This window comes from Emys orbicularis, chromosome 8, assembly GCF_028017835.1.
Source record: "Emys orbicularis isolate rEmyOrb1 chromosome 8, rEmyOrb1.hap1, whole genome shotgun sequence".
NCBI classification, from domain to species: domain Eukaryota; kingdom Metazoa; phylum Chordata; order Testudines; family Emydidae; genus Emys; species Emys orbicularis.
The window spans coordinates 36,784,193-36,810,374 of NC_088690.1; positions in this window are offsets into that span (position 1 = coordinate 36,784,193).

Genomic DNA, 26,182 nt, shown 5'->3' on the forward strand with positions numbered 1-26,182 from the left:
GATGGAGAATCTTTTCTGCTTTGTTACTCTTGAGCATAAGTTTTATTTCTGCCTTTAATGAGTAGTATTTTACAAATCTAATGGAACATAATTTTATCAGGTTTCCCTAAGAGAATGTCATAGCATGAATACAGTCCCATCTAATTTAGTATAATGCTTACAATATACAAGCAAATATAACTAGGTATCTCAAGTTAGAGTAGCAGCCGTGTTAGTCTGTATCAGCAAAAAGAACGAGGAGTACTTGTGGCACCTTAGAGACTAACAAATGTATTTGGGCATAAGCTTTTGTGGGCTAAAACCCACTTCATCGGATGCATGCAGTGGAAAATACAGTAGGAAGATATATATACACAGAGAACATGAAAAAATGGGTGTTTCCATACCAACTATAATGAGACTAATCAATTAAGGTGGGCTATTATCAGCAGGAGAAAAAAAAACGTTTGTAGTGATAATCAGGATGGCCCATTTCCAACAGTTGACAAGAAAGTGTGAGTAACAATAGGGAGAAAATTAGCATGGGGAAATAGCTTTTACTTTGTGTAATGACCCATTCCACTCCCAGTCTTTATTCAAGCCTAATTTAATGGTGTCCAGTTTGCAAATTAATTCCAATTCTGCAGTTTCTCATTGGAGTCTGTTTTTGAAGTTTTTTTGTTGGAGAATTGCGACTTTTAGGTCTGTAATTGAGTGACCAGGGAGGTTGAAGTGTTCTCCGACTGGTTTTTGAATGTTATAATTCTTGACGTCTGATTTGTGTCCATTTATTCTTTTGCATAGAGACTGTCCGGTTTGGCCAATGTACATGGCAGAGGGGCATTGCTGGCACATGATGGCATATATCACATTGGTAGATGTACAGATGAACGAGCCTCTGATGGTGTGGCTGATGTGATTAGGTCCTATGATGGTGTCCCTTGAATAGATATCTGGACTGAGTTGGCAACGGGCTTTGTTGCAAGGATAGGTTCCTGGGTTAGTGTTTTTGTTGTGTGGTGTGTGGTTGCTGGTGAGTATTTGCTTCAGGTTGGGGGGCTGTCTGTAAGTGAGGACTGGCCTGTCTCCGAAGATCTGTGAGAATGAGGGATCGTCCTTCAGGATAGGTTGTAGATCCTTGATGATGCGCTGGAGAGGTTTTAGTTGGGGGCTAAAGGTGACGGCTAGTGGCGTTCTGTTACTTTCTTTGTTGGGCCTGTTCTGGAATAGGTGACTTCTGGGTATTCTTCTGGCTCTGTCAATCTGTTTCTTCACTTCAGCAGGTGCGTATTGTAGTTTTAAGAACGCTTGATAGAGATCTTGTAGGTGTTTATCTCTGTCTGAGGGATTGGAGCAAATGCGGGTGTATCTTAGAGCTTGGAGAGAGACTGAAATGACATTCAGACAATCACAGAGCAGTGCACATCCTGTAGAAAGATTTTGTAACAGAGATGTGCATTAAAATACCTGTTTCCTGCAGCCACAAATACCTAAAGTGAATGCTTCTCTCTGGTATCTAGACATGAACCCAAGTCCAATTCTCCTCTTTTATGTTGGTGTAAGTAGCTCTGAAGGCAATGGACTTACACAGGTGAGTTGAAGAGAAACAGGCACAACCTTTTTTCCCTACTAAGAAAGGGGCAGAATTATACTTAAAATTTTGATTTTCTCATATTAGGTACATTATATGAACTACGAGATGACATGTATAATGAATGTTGCATTATCCAATGCAAAATATTGACATGATGTACCAAACATGAAGACTAAGAGTTGGAACCCTCATTTTATTTTGATTACACTAGGTTTGTGAATAGATATACTGTACTGTAAAGAGGATATATTATTGCTGCTGCGAAGGCTGGTCTGAAATCTAATTTTTTCAATGTCTAAAATTAAGCCCATCCAACTGTTTCTAGGTGAACACATACTCTTTAAAAAATAAAATCCAGAATTATTTACATGATGCTATCTAAATATACTTTACCTCAGAAATTATATGCTAAATATAATATAAATGCTGAACCTATCAAAAAATTACCTGCGCTTACCTCCATATGAAATGCTAAAATAAAAAAGGGCTTTACACTTTGCTCTGAAGTTCAACAGGCTGGGCCCCTGCTCTGTGAGACCAATAGGAGAAGTCGTTACAAAGCTGAGGTCCCTTCACAGAAAATGCCCTGCCAGAAGAGCATGTAAACATTCTAATCAATGGACTGTTCATCTGGGTATGTCACTCAAATTCAGCTGTCGTTATGGTAGATGGGGGAGGGCAATTCTCAGGAAAATAGAGTAGAAACTGTACTTTTGTTTTGATTTTTGATTTTGATTTTTGATTTTTATATCATTTTGAACTGATTTTTTTTAAAATCCAAAAATGTCTAAATGGGACATTCTGACAGTTTTATACTGTTTTCCTCATACTTTTAATGAAATGTCACCAAAATTAATAAGCTTTAAAAAAAAGTGTTGTCAAAATGATGGAAAAACTTCTAACTAGCTCTAGTAATTAGGAGCCCTGAACTTTTTAAGGCTTTAAAGCATGTAATTGCGCAGTACAGTACATCACAGCATCAAATACCAGTGAATAATAGGCCTTGAAGAAGCAGTATTTAGTCTCAGGGCTTGCTTACACCTGAAAATTATGTCAGATTACATTTTCTCCGCTTTATGTAATCAGGAATAACTTCTGAAAAATGTGCAACAACACTTCTGTTATGCTGACTTAAACTACTTCCCTTTTGAATCATTGTGTCCACACATGGCTGCACTCTTTTGAAATAAGCACATAGCATTCTGGGCAGACATTCTATGGTGCAACTAGGCTGTATGCATTCTGGGATTTTTCTTTCAAGACACGGTGGGATAACTACTGGAATTCTGGGACTTGGGGCAGGGGTCAAACTAATAAATTCACATGATTCCTCTCCTCGTATCCCATCATTCTTTTGTGAGCCAGAACCACTTTTAAAGTGCTGTCAGGCTGCATAGAGGAAACATGTTGAGCACGATGATCCTGATGTTTATTAATACGAACAGGCTGATGCACATATTTTGGTAGTCACCGAGCCAGGTGTCTTCAGATGCCTTGGGAGATAGCCACGGCTATGCTGTAGTGATACAGATAAAGAAAGAGGAGGATGAAATTGAGCAGTTACTTGTGCATGAACTTTTTCTGGAGCAGCTTCATTCAGTGTAGCACTGCTTCTGGGCCCAGCCAACTAACACTGGCTGGGGGGACAGGATAGTGATGCAGAACTGAGATGACCAGCACTGGCAGCAGAACCTCAGGATGACAAAAGCCGTTTTCCTAGAAATCAGTGCAGAGCTCACCCTGGAGTTGCAGGGTTAGAACAAATACAGAAGATCTCCCCTTGTAATGACCACAGGCTTTTCCATGCTAGCTGGAAGCTTGCCACCCCTGATTACAACTGGTCAAGGCCTAACCAGTTTGGTGTTGGTGAATCAGCTGTTTGGACTGTTGTCATGGAGGTGTGCCTTAGTATCAAGAAGGTGCTGTTGCCTCAGGTCATGAATCTTGGAGATTATTGATGGATTTCATAGCTAGGGTTCCAAAATTGTATTGGGGTCAATGATGGGACCCATGTGCATATTCTTTGTCCCCACACCAGGCCTCTGAGTTCTTCAACAGAAAGAGGTATATTTTCATGATGCTGTGAGGCCTGGTTGATCACCATGGAAGGTTCACCAATAGCAATGTAGGCTGGGCTGGAAAGCTCCATGATGCCAGAATCTTTAGGAACTCAGGTCTGTGTTCTGCAATGAGATAAGGAATTTTTGATACCAGGACCACCATGGACATTAATGGTTTGATTCCTACTGTCATTCTGGGAGACCCAGCTTATGCTCTGCTTCCCTGGCTTATGGAACTGTTACTGGACACTTGAATAGGAGAAAGGACTTGTTTAACTATGCCCTGAGCTGCAGAATGATGGTGGAGTGGGCACTTAAAGTCTGAAATAAAGGTGATGGTCCCTCATGACCAGGCTTGAGGCTGCTGAGCAATATCTGCCTTGCGTGATAGCTGCTTGCTGCATTTTGCAAAACATCTCTGACAGCAAGGTGGGTGGGAGATGGAGAGACTTTCTGAACAGATGTTATGAACAGCCAGAAAGGTTGCCTCTGTTAAATATTGCAACTGATCAGTGGCACAGGGCCAGCAATGCATCGTGCTCCTACTTTGAGGCTAGGTTTTAGTTGAAAAGTGTGTGTGTGTGTGTGTGCGCACGCACGCGCACACACAAGCACCTTTTTGCAAGGATTTTTTTATTTTTTTTCAACCAAGTAGTAAATAGAGTTGTAAATCTTTTTTTGACTATAACACAGTGCAAACTAAAAACCAACACAAACTAAAAACTGAAAGTGCTGAGTGAATACATATTTGTATTGATGAGGTAAAAAACTTGGGTTGTGGGGAAGCCATTCTAATTTCTTGGGATGTGGGACCGCGATGGAAGGGCCAGTCTCTTTTAGTTGTAGGGGTGTCCCAGTATCAATTGCTCTCCGTGTCTTGGACTGTGGAGAGGTGAGGCAAGGGCCTGTTGGAGAAATGATTTTCTCTTCACTTCCTTTCTGGGTATCTGTCAGAGACTCATCTCTAGGCACTGCTGATACGACAGTGGTTTAGTATCCACTTTGATCAGACCTGGGAAGGGTAGACCTTGCTAGCCCGGTTGGAGGCAGGCAGAGGCGTTCCCCAATTAATAGTTCCTCCATTTTCCTCTTAAGGAGCCTTATCTCTAACATTGCTTTGTTTCCTGTTTGTTTTCCCCCAACAGCTCCTTTGAATCTAACTCTATGCAGTAAGGCAGGATAATATCAAACTGATAAACTGAGGTGCATATGATCTTTATAAAAATAATACATTACTCCCTCATTCTCCACAGAAGAGCAAAATGGAAAGGGATAGTTAGGAGAGAAAAAAGGAAGGGAAAATGGGAACAGAGAGGAAGAAAGGGAGGGGAAAGAAGAGAAGATGAGCACAGAGGATAGAAGAAGCCTTACATACATTTTGGCAGTGCCAGGTAAGGGGAAAATTTGGGAGAACCACCAAAAATTCTAGTCAGTCAGTCACTTGTGTGTATATATTTAATAATTGTGTGTGGGTTTTTTTTAAATATCTGGCTCCTCTGCTGGTGTAAATAGGCATAACTCCGTTAACTTCAGTGGAGCTATACCAATTTACACTACCTGATGAGCTGGCTCTTGAGTTGTTATATAGTAATTTATGGGGTGGTGTGACAGTACATAACATGTACTTGCCTAGCAATGGAGCGAGTGAATAATTTCACAATAATTCATTCTCCGGAATACATTTGTGGTTAATTAAAAAGTACTGTATCTATCAAATGAATGTATGTGTGAGAGAGAGAGTGTGTGCATGTGTATGTGACATAAAAGACATTTTAGTTTCATCGTCCTCAAGAGCATTTAACAAAGTTCTGCCATTAGGATTAGGTGGACATGTTGATTTGACTTTGTATTTTCTGTTTCCATGTTCTTTGTTCCTATTCAATTGTGGTAAAGAATGCCACAAACTCTAGAACAGTGGTTCTCCAACATTTTTAATTCTGTGGCTCAAATCATAAAAGACCCCTTTTCAAGACCACCTTCATTCCCAATCCCTAGTCACGCCTTGCTTAGTCCTCAAAATCTTTCCATATGATGACTACTATGATCACTGACATTTCATAGACCGTATGTTGAGAACCACTACTCTAGAATAAAATGGACTTTCTATCTATGGGTAAATAGTGATATGCTATAGACATACAGTGGTGGCATCATACAATCTCACATGACGTTTCACTCATTCTTGTGATTGGTAATGTATTTCTCACATTATTTCAAAATAATGGCTCATGGTCAATATTTCACTGGAACATCCTATATATATATTATGAAATACTCAGATTTCTCCCTAGCAGGGGTGAATTTGTCATGAGTAGACCAGGATAATTTCTTATAATTTCTTTACTTTTGGGCAATACAACATTTTAGGGGGGAGGGATATTTCTCTTTAACATTTTCCTTTATATTATAAATAAAAGTTCTCAAAGGACTGTTTCTTTAGTTATTTTAAAATATTCCATGACTGTTAATTGCCATTGCCTCTGGACCATGCAGACTTTGGTGCCATATATTTTAAGGTTTGAAATATTTGGCAACCAAGCATGGTGCTTATAGGGTTAGATCCTCAGCTGAGGTAACCTGGCATTCACTTCAGTGGTGCTACACTGATTTACACCATCTCAGAATCTTATCTGTCCTATAATCCTGCAAGATGAGAAACTTTAAAAAATAAACTATCTCATTATCACAAAATCTTCAAATGAGATGTGATGTGAGCTGGCAGCATAGGAGACTGTCCTTCCATGATCACACCAACTTTGAAAAGATAGAGGCTAATAGAGAATTAGATCTGCTGGGAGCAGCGGCAAAGACAGAGAAGGAATTCAGTCACAAAGCAGAATTAGCCACTAAGATCAATAAACTCTATACTTTAAACAGAAGTACTGGTCAAGGAAAACCATGATGGACAAACAGCAGGGCCTAGAACAAAGAAAATGCTATAAAAGAAAATTGGCTCAGAGGCTACTAAGTAGAAAACAGTAGAGAGCAGTATGGAGCCATCTTTGACACAGGAGGCCAGCTGACGAAAGCTAGGTATCCCAAAGAATAACACAGAAGCCCATATGCTGATGGAGGTCCTAATTTCTTGTTCTCTTCATGCCTGCTTTCTATTACCTTGTGTAGGTAGCAGGGCCAAACTTGCAAGAAAATGCACACAGTAGTCAATAGTGTTATGATTGTCCATATGTCTTTGCTTTGATTCTCCTGAAAGCCTGGAGCTGTGTCTTGTCTGAGGAAATATTTTTTGTCAGCTGAGAACAGCTTTGTGAGGATACTAAGTATGTTTGGTTTCATTTAGATTCTGTAAAGGATATATTAATCAACGTTCCATTGCCTCAAATCCATACAAGTCCCAGTCAGAAACAGAATATACACTATATTCATTGTGGCATAGCTACCCATTCTCCCTTTGGTGTCTGGTTTGTTTTTAGGATCCTCTCATACTGCTGATCTGTTTTGCTGGATTTTAATCTAATTGATGTAAAGATTGAGAACTATTAAAAAAGATAAAACATAACTGCTTTAGAGGACAAAAAGTGTCTCTTTTGGCACTGTGCTATTGTCAGTAGATATCTGTGCCTTATTCTCATTAAAAAGTATGAAAGAAATTAGCCAGAACAATGTCTGTAAATGACACTCTGGTCCCGTCTTTGTTCATCATTATCATAATGTAATACCGGCCTACCAAAATTATTAGCCTTAGTCACTCACTATCAGTCACAGAATTGTGTATCTTTCTGAGAATCAACCCTTAACTTTAACAGGTATATAATAGAAAAAGAATGTGAACATTGAAACATGAGAATCAATGTTTCTCATAGTTATGCTGGGTCCTTCTCTCATGCAGCATTTATTGTTCTTCACCATGTCATTAAGGAGCAGGACTGTTGTTTTCTGGGCCTGAAGTTGAAATGCAGAAACCTTTAAATAACAATCAGGATTTCTCCTTTCTTAGAGTGAGTTAAAAGGTCATACACTATTTAAGGCCACCTCTGTCAAATTAGCACTAGTCATCTTCCATCCTTGCATCAAGTGAGGTTTTTAGAATAAAATGGATCTTCTCCTAAGGCACATACCCCTAGGTATTAAAGAAAGATGCTATGATATTCTGTATCAAAAAGGTTAAATTCCTAGGATTATATGTAAACATTCATTTTACCCTGGCTAACCTGTAAAGATTTCATTTTGCTTCATTTATCTTCTCTCTTACCCTATGCTAAACCATCCCTGGCTTCGATGAAAGAATCATGTCTCCATTCATTTCCTATCTTGCTGAATTGCCTTCACATTTCCTATCGTCTGCACATAATCCTATTCTCTCCATTATTGTCTTAATACCAAGTACAGCACAAGATAATGGATAGGCACTGTAATAACAGTGTGGCCTGTAGGAGCCCCTCGAGGGAAATATCTTTGACGCTGGTTGAATATTAATGTATCCCCGGTCCCTGATCTTCCTCTTTCACTTCATCTCCTGTTTTCTAAACTACATAATGACTTTCATATACATGACAAAAGCATTAGAACAGAAAAAGACTCATTGATGAGCAGCAGGGCTGTGTGATATTAAGAAGTACTATTCTCAGTTCTTTGTACGATTTTTGACCACCATCAGAGACTGTGTATGCAGGTAATTTCTGATTTGAATGATACAGGCATAAAGAAACATTATCATACTCTGTTAATCCAAATGCCCATCACAGGCACTGCATGAAAATAAATTAAAATGTAATTCTTCAATAATGCATCTGTCTACAGGATGATTTTCAGCAGATTAAAAACAAACAACTTGATATCACTTAGAATAGCTGGTGGATTGTTTCTGAGAAGCTTAATCATCAACAGATTATGAATGGAACAGTAAATCAAAGCAGGGTATGTTAAACCATGTAGATTGTGTTGTAGCTACAATTTACTGTACATAATTTTTTAATAAAAGAGAGAGAATTGATTTTTGTGAGCATAAACATTGAGTCCTATGAGAATTTAGCTGCTGTTACTGAAAAGGGAAATGGTAAGGGTATTATGCCTGTCATGCAGTAGCAATAATCTTTCATTCTCAAACAGAAGTTTGTTTCGTATGGCTTTACCTTAGGCAATATTATCCCCCTTTCATTTTTCTTTTTTTTCTGTTTTGACAGAACCCCCCTCTTTTGCTATAAGCGGCTGTTAACCAGAACTAATTCTAGTACAGAAGGTGGCAGGTAGGACATTCTTTCTGGAGCCTGAACACAAGAATTGTTTAGAAGGTTGGCCAAGTAGGGAGTAGCCAAAAAATTCCCCTCTTTTCAGAAATAAAATCGACAAGCTTGCTTACCCACATGAATTATCTTAATTAATTTCTAAAAATGAAGGACTACTTGCAAACTTCACCAATTGCTTGATACATGAGGGGTTTAATTTTTTTTTGGTGAACCTCATGACTTGCAGGCTTCTGCAGAAATCATGTCTGCCTGCCTGATGTCAGCAATATTAGAAGCAACACAGCTATTGACCATCAATCATTATAGATAATATCTGGAGAAATGATTTCTAATAGAGGCAGCTGAGAAAAGAAAGCAGGGGGTGCAGAGGAGGATAAGAGGGGAGACAAGTCTGGGAGAACTTAGATCAAAAGCAAATAAATTACATTTACAAATAACAATAAGATGAATTTTGGAGCGAACAGCAGAGTCAGTGGTGTAAAAGTTTGAAAAGGCAGGATTACCAAAACACAGACAGGCATGAATAGAGAAAACCACTATAAAAATGCACAGACATTCGGTGCCTCAAGAAAGCACTGCAGCTTTTCCCTCTTCATTGGTAAATTCCACATCTCCCAGTGAATAGATGCTGCCTAAGTACCTTTCCTTTTCAGGACCCAGTTAATTAGTGCTAGGTCCTTACTCAAGCTAGCAAGGGGCAGTGGTGAGTCCAAGAAAATGCCACTCCAAGGGAAGTGGCTGAAGCCATACTAAAAATAAATCTGCCCCAAGAGGAAAAGAAGAGACAGTCTGTCTACCCCTTTGCCTACATTGTTTTGTTTTTATGCTTTAACTTTGATTTGATTTTTTTTAGTTCTTATAATGTTCCATTTTGAAAATGTTGAGTAATCTAATATTAGATTACAATGCTCCTGCATTTTAAACCGTGCTCACAAAGAGAAAAAAATAATAATATGAAGCTACAAGGCATTGCACTGTACATCAGAGATAAGAAGCTGTCCCTTTAAAACACTGTTAACATTGTTGCCAAGTCCTGTTGCTTTCATTATAAATGTGATGTTTTTATTTCACATGTGTTTGCTTGCCAAGAAAAAGTGACATCCTTTGTAACCCTGGTAGCGTGGGAACCCAGTGTAAGATACTGTAAACAAGAAGGGGGGGAGACAAGAGGGGACTTAGTTTACTATTTTTAGAACTCACTCAAAAATTGTGGGGTCTAAAGTTAGAGCATTTCTCAAAGACTTTGAGATCAGTTTCATTTGTCTCTTGAAAAATGCAAGTCCTAGTCTACTATTTGTATTATTTTTATTTATTACGTTAGTTCTCTAATGGCCCCAGAAGTGAGGAAACAAGTAGTTTTCAAACAAGAGTCTATTGTTTACATAGCCTGTTTTAGGCACATAGCAACTGTTACATCTCACAAGCTGCACAGGAGACAGCCATAGAGATGGTGATGTTGCCTGGTTCTCTCATTTTTGTCTGGTCAGAAATAGGAAGCAGTTTTCCCATCCCAGGAGAATTTTAGAAATTTCAAAATTTTTCTCATCCTGACCTGGGACAAAAAGTCATAACCTCAAAAATGTTCATGAACTGATAATCTGAAAAAGAAATTCATATCAGAGAGACAAGGTAGGTGAAGTAAAATCTTTTATTGGATTTATTACCTTAGAGAGATATTACCTTACCCACCTTGTCTCTCCATTATCTTGGGACCAACACAGCTACAACAACACTGCATAATTCATATCAGGCCAGTAAAAATGTTTCTTTTCAGTTTTGACCTTTCACTTTTTTTTTTATTATAAATTAACTTAAGTTCTTAAATAAAAAGTCACTTTGCACCAAAACTGGATCTTTTGTTTGAAAATTTTCCAAATGAAACATTTTGACAATTTCAATTTTTTAAAATGTTTAATCAGAAGATTCATTGAAATCTTTCCCATGAACAGTTTTGACAAATCAGTATTTTCTGGAAAAAAGTCTAAACATCTCTCAGGATCAGGAAAAAAGCCCAGCACTGTGATGGCTGCTCCCGGGACTCCTGCATGTGGCAGTGATGGCCATGCAGTTATGGGCTATTGCTGATCAATAGGATGAGCATGCTGCTGCCCAAAACAGGCCGCTACACTGAGTAAATTGCCTAGTGAAAAGAAATGTCCAAGAGGGGTAGCGTGAAACTGTAAAAATGTCTTATTGCAGTGATTCAAAATGTAGACATTTGCTTCCAGCTGAAGAAGATTCTTGTCTACTGCTATAACATTTTTGTAACTTTGCCAGATGCTGTTGTGACCCAGGGACCTCTTGATGCCAACAGAGGGCATAATGGGAGCATAAGGGTTATAGGAATCTCCTGTACCTCGTATGTACATTCTAGTTCAACAAAGAGTGTCATGTGAGGTCCCAAATAAAAACTGGTGTCACACTGGTCATCATGATAATTGTGAAATGTACGTACAGATATTATGTAAGGAGTTATATATATATTGTGACAAAGTTCCTCCTCTATCTTGGTGGGTCCTGCGCTTATTGGCGGATTTTCTTGCCTTAGAGATTCACCATGTGGGTTGGGGAACAGCCCAGAGACCTTCCCCTCTGGAAGAACCAACAGTCCAGGTCAATTGGGAGGTTTGGGGGGAACCCAGGCCCGCTCTCTACTCCGGGTTCCAGCCCAGGGACCTGTGGACTGCAGCTGTCTATAGTGCCTCCTGTAACAGCTGCATGACAGCTACAACTCCCTGGGCTACTTCCCCATGGCCTCCTCCAAACACCTTCCTTATTCTCACCACAGGACCTTCCTCCTGGTGTCTGATAACGCTTGTGCTCCTCAGTCCTCCAGCAGCCCACCCTCTCACTCTCAGCTCCTTGCACCTCTTGCTCCCAGCTCCTCACACTCGCACCACAAACTGAAGTGAGCTCCTTTTTAAAACCCAGGTGTCCTGATTAGCCTGCCTTAATGGATTCTAGCAGCTTCTTCTTAATTGGCTCCAGGTGTTCTAATTAGCCTGCCTGCCTTAACTGGTTCTAGCAGGTTCCTGATTACTCTAGTGCAGCCCCTGCTCTGGTCACTCAGGGAACAGAAAACTACTCATCCAGTGACCAGTATATTTGCCCTCTACCAGACTCCTGTACCCCACTGGTCTGGGTCTGTCACAATATATATAACTGGAAATTATATTCTTATGAAACTTGAGAGTTGGTTACCAGGAAAGGTAAAAATTGGGTTTTTCTCCAGGAGAGAGATATTTATCCATCAGTCTGTTTACATGTAAACTGAGTATTGTCTGGTTCACAATGGGCAGCGATTAACATTCTAAGTCAAATGCTAATGAAAAGCTGATGGTGAGGGGAAAACTTTAGTAGGAAGCCTACAAGAAGAGGTAAACCTTGGGGGAGAAGGGGAACCCTATCTTGAGGTGCACATCCAAAGTGTGTTCCGGTATATTTGGGGGCAAAGAGGACACCCTGGCATCCCACACCTGGGATGTAAGCGGAACACAGTTCGCTTCATGAAAAAGAGATCTCAGCCAGGCTTTGTTGAAAACACTGGAGAGAACTTTGGGTTAGATCAGCTTCTTTAGGAAGGAGGCTAACTTGTTATTAAGTGCCGTCTCTAGAAAGTGGTTTATGATTTTGTTTTATACATAACCATTTGTTTCCAATATTCTTACTCACTATCACTTAAATTTCTGTTCTTTGATAATACTTATTCTTGTTTTCACTATAAATATATCCAAATGTTGTGTGTTTAGCAGAGCTGTGTCCTAAGGTATAACTGATAAGGCACACTGTATTGTTCCTTTGGGAATAGCAGATCTGGTCAGATTTAAAAAAAAAGATTAGATTCTGAATTATATGGTTGAAATTAGCAATTTTTATGGGAATTATAGAATCATAGAAGATTAGGGTTGGAAGAGACCTAAGGAGGTCATCTAGTTCAACCCCCTGCTCCAACCCCAACTAAATCTGTCAACTAAATCATCCCTGCCAGGGCTTTCTCAAGACGAGCCTTAAAACCTCTGAGGATGGAGATTCTACCACCTCCCTAGGTAACCCATTCCAGTACTTCACCACCCTCCTAGTGAAATAGTTTTTCCTAATATCCAACCTAGACCTCCCCCACTGCAACTTGAGACCATTGCTTCTTGTTCTGTCATCTGCCACCACTGAGAACAGCCTAGCTCCATCCTCTTTGGAACCCCCCTTCAGGTAGCTGAAGGCTGTTATTAAATCCCCCCTCACTCTTCTCTTCTGTAGACTACATAAACCCAGTTCCCTCAGCCTCTCCTCATAAGTCATGTGCTCCAGCCCCCTAGTCATTTTTGTTGCCTTCGCTGGACTCTCTCTAATTTGTCCACATCCTTCCTGTAGTGGGGGGCCCAAAACTGGACGCAGTATTCCGGATATGGTCTCACCAGTGCTGAATAGAGGGAATAATTACTTCCCTTGAGAAGTGAAACAAATTTGAATATACAATGCTAGACCTTGTTTAACAGTTTATTGTGCCTCTTCTTTTGTAAAGATAGTGGCTAGCAATAAAAAGCTAAATAAATCATAAGGTTAGTTTAGCTAAACTTTTCTCTTTGTATAAAATAGGGAGGTTTTTACTGTTGCCTTTAATTGAATAAACTCTCTGAAATGATTAGCTACCTATATTTAAAAATAATAATAAAATACACACACACACACACACACATATATGCTGGATAATAATGAAATCCTTTCAAATAGATACTGTAGAAATTTAACATCAGTTGCTGATCTTAATCCAAGGAGCACTAATTTCACGTTTGTGTTTAAACACTATGGGCCAGATCCTCCAGCAGAAAATAACAACATGGAATTCAGTTTGGAATAATGCAAACTCATACATCAGGGAAAATAATCTGAAACACATTCAAGGAGAGGGAGAAACCTAGGAAACAGATACTGCTGAAAGAGACCTATGGCCAACAAATGAAACATGATTTTCAATACAATATGGCTACAAAAGTTTTGGGCCAAAACTACAAAAAGTCATGTTGTCATGGAGCACAGGGGTGGCTCTGTAAGCTTCTGGTATCATTGCACCTGGAAATTTTGCATTGACTTCTGGGGACCGCATTACTAGAAAAGAATGATAAACTGCTGAGGGCTCAGGAAGGAGCACCGAATGTATATGGCTTGAGGGAAAGAAGAATAAAGTGAGATTAAAATAACTAAAGTGATCACTGCTTAAAAAGTCAACATTCACTGATGGATACCATATAGTTTCCTTAGTTATTTATTATTCTAAGTACAGAGAGAAACTGCTATGGTATTTCAGATTGGTTGCTATTGGCAAATACTGACTTCTTTTAATGGTGATGACTGTACATATGTCTAAATTGGCTAGCTACAATTAAGGGAGACAGTACACCACTCTAATATTTTGAAACCCTTAGATAATAAGGAAAGAGAGGCTCTGTTGTTCAGTGGGCTACATGGACATTACTAGGAATAATGGGATGTAATTATCAAAGTCATAGGCTGAGTATGTATTGCGCTGTGGAATAAGCTCCCAAGAGAAGTTGTGGAATCCAAATCACTTGGAAATTTTAAAACTAGAGGTGAGCTAACTAGACTTGACACAACACTGAAAAAGTGGGCTGTAGAAAATAATCATGCATTTGCAGGAGGTAGATAGAATGATCTGATATATCCTCTGAATTATATGATCCGATGTACTGCTTGGGAACAGAAGTATAATCATTGAATCAACAGGCTTTAAATTCTGGACTGGTGTGTACATGGCAACATGTTCAGTGAACCACATACCATGTGGAACCACTAACCATACTATTGTACAGTACAAAAACTGCTCAGGTTTACAAATTGTTGCAGTAATGTACGTTTTTGATTAATTGCTGCTGCTGCATTAATAGGCCTCCCTTGCTTGTTCACAATCTATCCATATTTGGGTTGTATGGTGATAGTCAGATACTGTAGAAAGCTGTTGAATAGTTTGTGTTTATGATCAGCTTAATGAATAGCTTATGATTTATTAGGCGTGATTCCTGATTGATTTTCCTGCCCTCTGTTAATGGTAATAGCTTATCCACTTGTCTTCTGAGATTATATGGGATACAAACGATTCAATTCTATATCCTTTGGGTTTTTTTATCTGCCTGTATATGTTTATATAAACATTCAGAATACCATATTCTTTGTGTTGTTCAGATGATACATATTAATTTACCACCACCAGTTTGCTCAGCTGTTTGTCTTTGTTTGTTCAAATTGTTACGAGAGATAAACATGTGAATGACATATTGGAAGTGAAACTGCTTTTGATGAATCCACAGTACAATGCTCACTCTCCTATATACAACATTGTTCCTGTTTCCAAGGCTTTTGTACATAACCAGCATTATCAAAGGCTCTAGTTTAGTGAACTTATTTCTGCAGTCATCATATCAACCTTCCATTCCCTCAGAAATGCTGATAGACTGAAAGCTCTCCCTTCAGACAGTGATGCAGGAATATTAATTAATGTACTACTTTTTAATTCCTAACCTGGAACATTATAACTTTCTCTTTAATGGACTTCTAGATTGTGCTATTGGAGATTAAAGGGAATTCAAAGAACTCTGCCAGAATTTTCTTACTGGTACGCAACTCCACACTCACATTCAGGTTGTTCTCAAATCAATCCGTAGACTCCCTCCTGGTAACGCTTCAAATTCTTTTAAAAAATGTGATTGGTCTCATTAAAAGGTTCAACATCCCTTTAATCCCACCATCAAATTAATCCTGTTGATACTGTTAGTATTTTTGTAATGAAATGTAAAGATAAATAAAACTGCAATTTGTCCTTTTCAGAATTCCAGTACTGCTGAACTGTCAAAATTGTACCAGCCCTCATGCTCTCAAGAGATGCCCTACAAAAGCTTTTATACCTCATTATCAACTGGAACAATGGCTATGTCTCTAAATAATTTTAGGCAGACAGAAATGTGTGATTCTTGGCTAAAAAGCAGGACATCTTATGCAGAATACACTTCTCGGGAATATGAACTCTTGTCTTCATGTTTAGTGTCCTGCTGTTTACAAGTCTGAGATCCTCTTGTAAACATACACTTCCTCACTGTGCCCTTGAACATCTCCAGAATTTAACACTGTTCTATTTATGAACATGAATACTATATTCTTGCCTTTGTCAGCATTCAGTGCCCTGCTGTTCCTGTCTCTTAAAATAAACTCCTTTTTTTCATGTAAAAACCAAGAGGCCTGACTATAATTCTTGTACCGCTGCCCTCCTCGAAAGAATCTTTCATTTTGTCCCATAGCTCACACTTTCTTTTCTCAGAAATTCAAAATATAAACACTCTTAGAGCACATCTCCTAAATCAATGAATTACTGCACACAGTAGTTAAGCTTTCATGAAAAAAAAAATCACTGTCAAGAGGGCTTTGAACAACAGCTATAAGGAGAGAAATTTGAAACTATGGATAATTGATTATCTACATATCTGTAACTACTGTACCATTCACCTGTGACTATGAGAACTTTTCTTTTTTAATGTTTTTTTTCTTTTAATGGGGAAGCTGTTGAGTTAAAAAAAAGTTGACCATGAGACCATAAAAGAAGCAATGTATAGATTTGTAAAATGCCTGTTTTTAAAACAAGGGACTAAACTGTAGTCTCAGTAACCAAATGGACACTGTATCTGGAGACACAGCATTCCCAAAGGCAAAAGCTGCAAGGGAATTATTCTCAGATCAAAATTGCCCTTAAATAATTCAGATTACTTGCTTTTAGAGGACAGTGGGTCTGCTAAAAGCAAGTACTAATTTTGAAGTTTCATACTGCGTTGCATTGTGTTGTCCCAGTATGCTCTTAAAGCATGTTGTGTCAGATTGTGATGCACTATCTTTCAGGTAATATACTCGCCATTACTTGAAGTGGTTATCTAGCACATAATGAAAACAATGAATAGAAGTAGAGGAAGGTGTTAGTCAAGTAGCTAGCTACTTAGTGGTTCTTATTGTGGTTCTTTAACTTTTAAGACATCTGTTATGCACCCAGCTGGTAGATCAGGAATCTATGGAACTTGCCAACGGGATATATGCTGACATTTGGGGGCGGGGGGAATATGATTGCAATAGCCAAAATAGCATCCTTTCCTTTGTTTATAACAGATAACATTTGTGCAGAACCAGCATACAAGAAACTTCTGCTTTTGCAGAATTAAAAATCAAACCAAGTAGAAAAATCTCACAGAATTCATAGAGATGAGTTGAAACTACTGTCTGAACTGCTCTTATCATTAAATAAAAGCTAGCCATTCTTTCTCATACAATAAAAACCTATTGTGACCTTAGGTGCCCACATCTAGGGACTACTAGCATGATACATTTGTTGTGCTCAGTTGTGGAAGCACAGAATGAGTGATGTTTTCTTGCGTAGCCAGAACCCAAACTTTATAGGGTTAGTTCATGGAAGGTAGTCACTGCCTTGAATAGGGGTGGTGTGAAAAAGAGAAGTAGTGTAGTGGTTATCACATTCTTCTATCACACAAAAGCCCTGTAGTGTAATGGTAATCACGTTCACCTAACACATGAAATGTCACTGGTTCAAAACCGGGTGGAAACAGGACCCTTTTCCTGACTCCCCTCCTGCAATTTTTGGTCTTAGAATAGACCACGCTGTGAAATTTTACTTTGAATTATATCAATTATGAGTTAAATAATATGGAAGCTCTCTCTCACTTATAGTCCCGGGTTCCTTACCCTTTCAGCTGCTCTGATAAATTAACATTTTTGTTAGGGGCGGGGGAAAATTTTCATGAAGCCTTTTATAGGGTCTAATGCTATCTAGGACTCTGAAATAATCTTAACGTGGCCCATAGAGTGCAATCCTTTGTTCTGGATTTGTCATTCCACAAGTTGAACTGCTCCTTACTACTGTCCAGGCTTCATGAGCCATGGGAGCAAGGGGCAGGCTGGGGTAGGTGCGACTGCGTGGTAATGCTGGCTGGGAGAGCAGAAGCCTCCAGCTTGCATGATATTCCAGGCAGGACTGAATCTCCATGAGATGAAACTTAAAGAAGAGAATGACCTCGAGTCACTCCCATTCGGTGCTCTAAGAGGAGGATAGCCATGTCTGTCCAGGCACCCCTGATTGACCTCACTGAGGTCTGCCAGCTGAGTGGGGCTGAGCGGGACCCCGGCTGGCAGAAGCCGGCGGATGGAGCCCCAGACCAGCAGCGGGCTGACCCGCTCAGCCCACTACCTACCAAGGGTTCCGATCATCCAGGCAGGCAGCGGGCTGAGTGGGTCCGGTGGACGGGACCCCGGAAAAAAGGCGCGAAATGATTGTCTGCCGTTGCTTTCACGGAGGGAGGGGGGGCTGAACCACCTGCGACAAAGTTTTTGCCCCATCAGGCATTGGGAGCTCAACCCAGAATTCCAATGGGCGGTGGAGACTGTGGGAATCGTGGGATAGCTACCCACAATGCCACGCTCTGAAAGTCGACGCTAGCCTCGGTACTGTGGACACACTCTGCCGAGTTAATGGTCTTAATGGTCTTAAGTGGACACACACACAATCGACTGTATAAAATCAATTTCTAAAAAATCGACTTCTATAAATTGGACCTAATTTCGTAGTGTAGACATACCCTTAGACAGGCATGCAAATTCTTTCCCCTCACTTAGCTCTGTGATTCTGGCACAAGAAGGTAGCTACCAAACTCAGATCTTCCTTGTAGCTATTCACAAAAAATTTCCAGTAGGCAACTGGACTATTGGCTTCATCTGGATCATTTCAAATTCCCATGAAATTCCTAGAAAGCAATTTAACTTTCAACTTTCAAAAAATGTTCACCAATTTCAATGACCCAGATAAGTATATTGTCTGTAAATTTTTGACTATAATACTAAACATGTGTATTACCAATAGTAACGACATTTGGTATCAGTGGAAGAAATCATAATCTCACTTGGATTAAAATGTTGGACAAGGTCACGAGCTGAGGCCACTATAATTTTCCCCAGGTGTATTAGTAATTGCTTCTATCAAAAGATGACATTTAGCTAAAATGGAAATTTAATATAAAGGTATACTAGAGGCAAAATACAACATTTTATACTACCATTTGTCTTTTAACACATGGTTTTCTAAAAGGAATATAATATCTCTATGTAAGCAAAAATATGCATATAATACGAATACGCTTTTCTGTGGCTTAGCTGAGTGACAAAAGAAATTACTGCTTTATGTTGTAAATGAAAATGGAATGAATCTCAGCTAGCCATTTGGGTAAGGTGAATTTTCCCACCCGAAAGCTATTTTTTTCACTTTCAGTAAGGAGCAACACACTGTAACCTCACTTACAGCATAAATGATTGCAACAAAAGAGTGTTTTACTTGAGGGACCTTATGAATCCCGAAATAGAGAGAAAAGAATGGCTTGATAAGTAAACTTTCTATGCACCAGTCTAGGCTAGCTGGGTTGAATATAGCGAAAGAAACAGTTTTTCAGATTGTAACTGAGTAATACTGAAGCAGTTATAAGTCTGTATCTCTTGCTGACCTCTAATAATTCATGAACTGAAGTATATTGCTACTCAAGCTTGTCAGTACAATTTTAAAATGGGGAAAGAGTAAATAATTTATTTGAAGATTATAACAAGGTCACCTTAAATACTTAATCAGAATGATATTTAGTGGAATTGCATCATGCTCCTTAGGCCAAGCATTCCCCTAGATGTGACTGACTGCAGATCCATCCTGATGCAGACCATGTTTATTGGAGGGAACAAGGGGAATACATGCATTATAGCATGAGAGTTCCTAGAATGAATAATCCATCCCAAATAGAGTAATCCTGGCTATGTCACATTACCCTGATGAAATCACTTACATTCTAAGTGCAGACTCAGAGCCCCAACCCTATTGACAGATTTTAGCTCAAATTTGTCTGTCACACTTACTTTCTCTGATGCACTTTACTTTGTGAGCCTGAATGTGAAAAAAAAAGTTTCTTTGTAAATGACCTTTTTATGGTAGGTTTGCCCTGCATTTTGGTTTAAAACAGAGGCAGAATGCTTAGTAAATTGTATTGAAAATATTTGCATCCTCATCAAGTACAAACAGGAACTTTTCCCAGTTATGTCAGATTCTTCAAGGCCTAGCATATTTAAACCAAAAAATGAGTGTTTTGGGGTATAGCTTCCCTATTGGGCTGATGCATCAGATCCCAAAAGCAATTATACACTTACAGGAGGTACTGGTTGGGAACTTGTGACAGGTTTCATTTCAGTTGAAAGTAAGTTCATCTCTTGACATATCTTAAAACGTAAGCCTCCCTCATGACTTACCTTTTTTTTTGATGTTTTACTGAAAACCTAATGTTACAATCTTGATTTAAAAAACAAATAAACAAATCATTGGTCCAGCAAATGTATGATTTATTTACTTGACTTGGCAGCTTGCTATTGATTTTTCTCCTGGCTCATATGTAAAATTTGCATTTTCAGCTAAGTGTTTTGTTTTGCTTAATTTCGTGTAAGGTTAGGTGGTAACTAACAAAGAGAATGTTTGCATGATGAATCATCTCTTTTTCATGTAACATCTTCAAATTATATAACAACTTATTATGCCAAGACATCTCAAAGAATTTCACAAAAATGTGACAATTTAGTAATACAGTTTGTGACACTAATGCATGAAAGCAAAAGGAAAATAGGGGAAGCTTCAGGTTAAAATAAAGAATGAAAAGATGGTTACATCACCGGGTAGAGAGTTCTAGAAACAAGATGCTAAATTACTAAAGTAGCTCAATAATACAGTGTGGTATAGATGGAACCTGCTGAGGCAAGTAGGTCAAACTCCTCATTTAAAAAAATCAAACAAAAACAGTCCTAGAATATAGTAGCTAAAAATGAGGATCTCAAACTTTCCAACTTACATTAATGTTAGTACAGTGCTTTAAACTATTACTGTGTTCTAAAAATACTGTTGTTATAAAGGTCAGGTGATTTTATAGTGCCTTAGCATTTTGTACAAGTGGTGGTGGGTTTTGATGTTAACTTTGCATACAGGGAGAGCAGCTAAAAGGCATAGAAGAATCTAAATGGGACAAATGAAAGGAATGAATAAGAATATCCACACAAGTCAGGCAGAACTGGAGACAGATGGAGATCAGTATTTAAAGAAGAGCTAGTAATATGAGTAATGAATGGGGCTGGATCATTCATGTATTCTAGACCTATATTTAAAGGTCAAGGGGATGGGTAGTTCTTGTTTTATGTATGAGCCTAGATATGCCAATGTCTAAAACTGTATGAGAATGAGTAAATCTGGATGCAATGATGGAACAAAGCAAGTGGTGATGTCAGCTAGATTAATGGTAAAAGCAGAATTTGTAATTGTATCTGTTTTTCTAGGGCAGAAGATAAACACATTCTCCAGTGGGAGGCAGGATATTATCACTATATCTACTGACCACTTACTATGCATGATAAGAGTACTAAAGGCAGCTGCAGAAGCATGTCTAATGACTTGTTACACTGATGAAAAACAATTTCTAATGTCTCCTAATGACTGAGATTGGATAACTACTAGAGCTGGTCAGAAAAGGGAAAGGACAACCCTAAAGACAAACAAAAAAAGGAAGATCCAAAGAAGAAGCAAAGTATATTTATTAGACAGCCTACAGAATGAATCAGAATAATCATCTTAACAAGCTTGGTAGGTCCAGTTGTCTATATTGTCCTCCATTTAAAGCTGGGTTTCAGACTGAAATACATTAGAAATATAAAAAATGTTATTATAGAAAGTATACATTTCCATGATTCTGGAAGGGTGTTGCTGTAGCTAAAAGAGGCAGGATGTGCTGGAATGCCCGTAGAGTTAATTTTATGGCTCTTTCTAAACCTGGAGGTAGTGCTGATTAACCCATAGTTGTAAAAGTGATTATGTGGGTCACTTCCAGGGCATTGTTAGTAAAGCATGCACCTTTGTTGTTACCATGCTTGCCTGTCTGTGCTCCTGGCTCCGGCCTGCACCATACAGTGCAACATGGAAAACAAGGAATGCATCTTAAATTTGAAAGCAAATGGAAAGTGAAGGGAGATGAAGAGGAGTTGGACTATTGGAGCAGCAGGCAAGGCTGCTTTATTTGTTATAAATCCCAATGTAAGAGTAAAGCAAAGTGTTTGTGCAGAAAAGTACAACTGATCTCAACAATCCTCGAGGTAATTCTATAGCTACGAGTATAGCCAGCAGAGCAGATGGTCAAGAGGCTACAGAAAGAATAAGTAGGTAGCTAGCTTTAAGCAAAGTGAGCTTTGCTACGTGTGCACATTTCCAGCCTATGCCTCTGACTCCTGTGGATGTCTAGCACACTTCGTTGTAGTTATGAGTTTTGGCTCTGGTACAGGAACACATTTTGGAGGAGACAGTTGCATAGTTAAGGGTCTCAGCAACACGGGGAAGCAATGCCAAGTTGGTACTGAAAAGAAATAACATCTTCCAATCTTTAATTCAGTTCATTTGCTGTTCAGGAAAGTGAATGTTGGTCCTGACAAGACCTACTCCTAAGGCTATAACTGAAGCACGTTCTTATTGGAATGGGATATACAGCATAGGATATTATTGATCAAGAGTTACACACGGAGTGCAAAATATTAGGTACTGAAGTACTCTGTTTACTGAGATACTGACGTCATTCCAGGACATAATTCATGGTGCAGAAGATGCTATATAGAGTTCCCTGAAAGGTGCACTAAAAATAGCCTATGTTCGGGGGTGGCAATGTGGTGAGGTGAAACATTGATAAATACTAAACCTGGCCTGCTCCAACAATATTCTGTACCGCCTCTATGCTGGGAGAAAATTATAAGCTTTTTATAAGGTAATAAGAGAAAACAGAACAAAAGCAAATAGAATTCTGCCTCATCTGCCTCTGGCCTCTTCGCTCACACAAGCATGTGCTGTGAAAGAGAAGTTGGAGATGAGGGGGGAGTGAGGTGGGAAGGATTTTGATTGTTGGGGAAGGGGGGTTTATAGAGCAGGAGAGAAAATGATGAAAATCATGCTTCCAACATGATTCGTGATGAAAAATAAAGTAAAATCCTCTGTTTCAAGCATAAGGGATGCATTAAATGAATATTTAAGGGATGAAGTTGGAGGGTGCAGAAGAAGTCTGTACTATTCCTTGCAGGTTTTTACACATATCATATAAATGCAGATCAGCATTACTATAAATTCTCATGAAACAAAGGGGGTGATAACTTTTGTTTCCTTTAAACAAATTATCATAGGAAAGGTATCAAAAGGTACACAGGAAGTTCCAAGATCTCCAGTGAAGAACTGTTGGCTCCTTGGACTACTTACTGTAGGTTGACCCCAGGACTCTGATCCTGAAGCCTTATTCATGGCAGTAATACCAGAGAAGTCCAGGGGATCATATACAGAATGTGTAGGATAGTAGGGGAGCAAACGGCTTCCACCATTTAGATACAATTCTGATACATACTTTTAGAAATACCCAACATAAATAGATAGGCATCAGTGACTGCCTCTACTGCACTGACATGAATTTTTGTTCCCCAGCCTTTAGGAAAGAGAGAGGAAAAGTACTAAATAGACAACAGAAATGATACCATGATGAGGCCAAATTTTATAAAGAGAGAATACATAAGGAACAAATATAGATGTATAAAGTCTAGAAAAGAAAAGGCTGTTAGTACCTTCAAGGTACTAACAATGTGAAAGAAAAAAGGGAATTATTCACAGTGTCCCCTGGAGACTAGTGCAAAGGCAAGAAAAGTTTAGGATAAACATTAAGAAAAAGTTTTCCATAGGGTGAACAGTCAAGTGGTTGGGTGGTAGTCTGCCAAGAGACACGGAAAAAGCATCCTTGAAAAGATGTGACACTATTCTCCAGATGTTCCCTTTTTGAAGTCATGAGCTCTACTCTGGATAGCGTTTTGCAACATTTTGGTAAGGTGCAACATGCAGTCTTGGAAATATTTGTGAAAAATCATTTCACAGTAATGTGCTGCAAGGCTCTTGATAATCCCTTGATCAAAGTTCACTGCTAGACTGGTGAGAGGTGTAGGGTGACTTTTCTACTTCTAGTGGAATTTAACCTTTCTCTGGATAATGCTAAATCTTCCTTGGTGGCGATGACTCATCCTGGGGCTGTGGAGCACAAAAATACGTTTGAAGTGCAGATTTGTAACAGGTGGATTATGTAATACATGGTATTTATGCAGTGTTTGGGGTGCTTCCATTGTGCTGAGACGCACTCCCTAAACTCCATAAGATCTGTCATGCTTAGTTAAGGACTCCACAGAGCCCATTCATTACTTGTAATAACTAATTCTGATGTGGTCAAAAGCCACAGTTCTCATAAAAACAAAAAGATTAACTCCAATGTGGGATTTGTAGACCATGCCACTTTGGAATTATGATGAGCCAAAAGAGTTAGGAAAGAGTCTCAAATAGTAAAGTCAAATCACCTCAATGTTTAAAATGATCCAATCTCTCAAATATCAAAATTTCAAGAAAAACTTACCCTGCCCTAATATCATTCATGTAATATTTCGGGCAGATTAAGTTCGTTTTGGTGAGTGTGTGTATGAATGAGACAAAATGAGGCTCATTAAGGAAAGAAAAAAATCAGGTTTTCTTAATACATTTGGAACTGGAGTTAGAGTCTGATCCATGTCATGTGATGGGATAGCAACCTTTTGTAAACCAGACAAATTTTTTGCAGCTAGGGCCAGGAAACAAAGACCGATCTCTCAGGGCTGGCTCTAGCGTTTTTGCAGCCCCAAGCAGGGAGGAAAAAAAAAAAAAAGCCGCCATCGCGTTCAGCGGCAATTCGGCAGCAGCTCTAGCGCTGCTTCATTCTATAGCGGCAATTCGGCGGGAGGTCCTTTGCTCCCAGAGGGAGTGACGGCTCCGCTGCCGAATTGCCACCGAACTGCCGGACGTGCCGCCCCCCCTCTTCATTGGCCGCCCCAGGCACCTGCTTGCTATGCTGGTGCCTGGAGCCGGCCCTGCAGTCTCTTACCATCCCTTCTAGAGACCACGCTTTTACAGCAAAAATGTTAGAAAAGAGGTTAGAAAAAAATGAATTCATCTAGTGAATTTTTCTGTCTCTAATATTTCTTTTATACTATAATTAAATACTAATGATCAAGGGCCATATGTTCCTCTCTACCCGTGACGAATGGAGGGAAGCAGAACGTCTCCAGTCTTGCAGAGGAGAATGAGATTGGGGGTGCCTGCTGAGGAAGAAAAGGTCATAGAATCATAGCATATCAGGGTTGGAAGGGACCTCAGGAGGTCATCTAGGCCAACCCCCTGCTCGAAACAGGACCAATTCCCAGCTAAATCATCGCAGCCAGGGCTTTGTCAAGCCTGACCTTAAAAACCTCTAAGGAAGGAGATTCCACCACCTCCGTAGGTAACCCATTCCAGTGCTTCACCACCCTCCTAGTGAAAAAGTTTTTCCTAATATCCAACCTAAACCTCCCCCACTGCAACTTGAGACCATTACTCCTTGTTCTGTCATCTGGTGCCACTGAGAACAGTCTAGATCCATCCTCTTTGGAACCCCCTTTCAAGTAGTTGAAAGCAGCTATCAAATCCCCCCTCATTCTTCTCTTCTGCAGACTAAACAACCCCAGTTCCCTCAGCCTCTCCTCATAAGTCATATGTTCCAGCCCCCTAATCATTTTTGTTGCCCTCCGCTGGACTCTTTCCAATTTTTCCACATCCTTCTTTTAGCGTGGGGCCCAAAACTGGACACAGTACTCCAGATGAGGCCTCACCAATGTCGAATAGAGGGGAATGATCACGTTCCTTGATCTGCTGGCAATGCCCCTACTTATACAGCCCAAAATGCTGTTAGCCTTCTTGGCAACAAGGGCACACTGTTGACTCATATCCAGCTCCTCGTCCACTGTAACCCCTAGGTCTTTTTCTGCAGAACTGCTGCCTAGCCATTCGATCCCTAGTCTGTAGCAGTGCATGGGATTCTTCCGTCCTAAGTGCAGGACTCTGCACTTGTCCTTGTTGAACCTCATCAGGTTTCTTTTGGCCCAGTCCTTTAATTTGTCTAGGTCCCTCTATATCCTATCCCTACCCTCCAGCGTATCTACCATTCCTCCCAGTTTAGTGTCATCTGCAAACTTGCTGAGAGTGCAGTCCACGCCATCCTCCAGATCATTAATGAAGATATTGAACAAAACTGGCCTCAGGACCGACCCTTGGGACACTCCGCTTGATACCAGCTGCCAACTAGACATGGAGCCATTAATCATTACCCGTTGAGCCCGACGATATATCCAGCTTTCTATCCACTAGG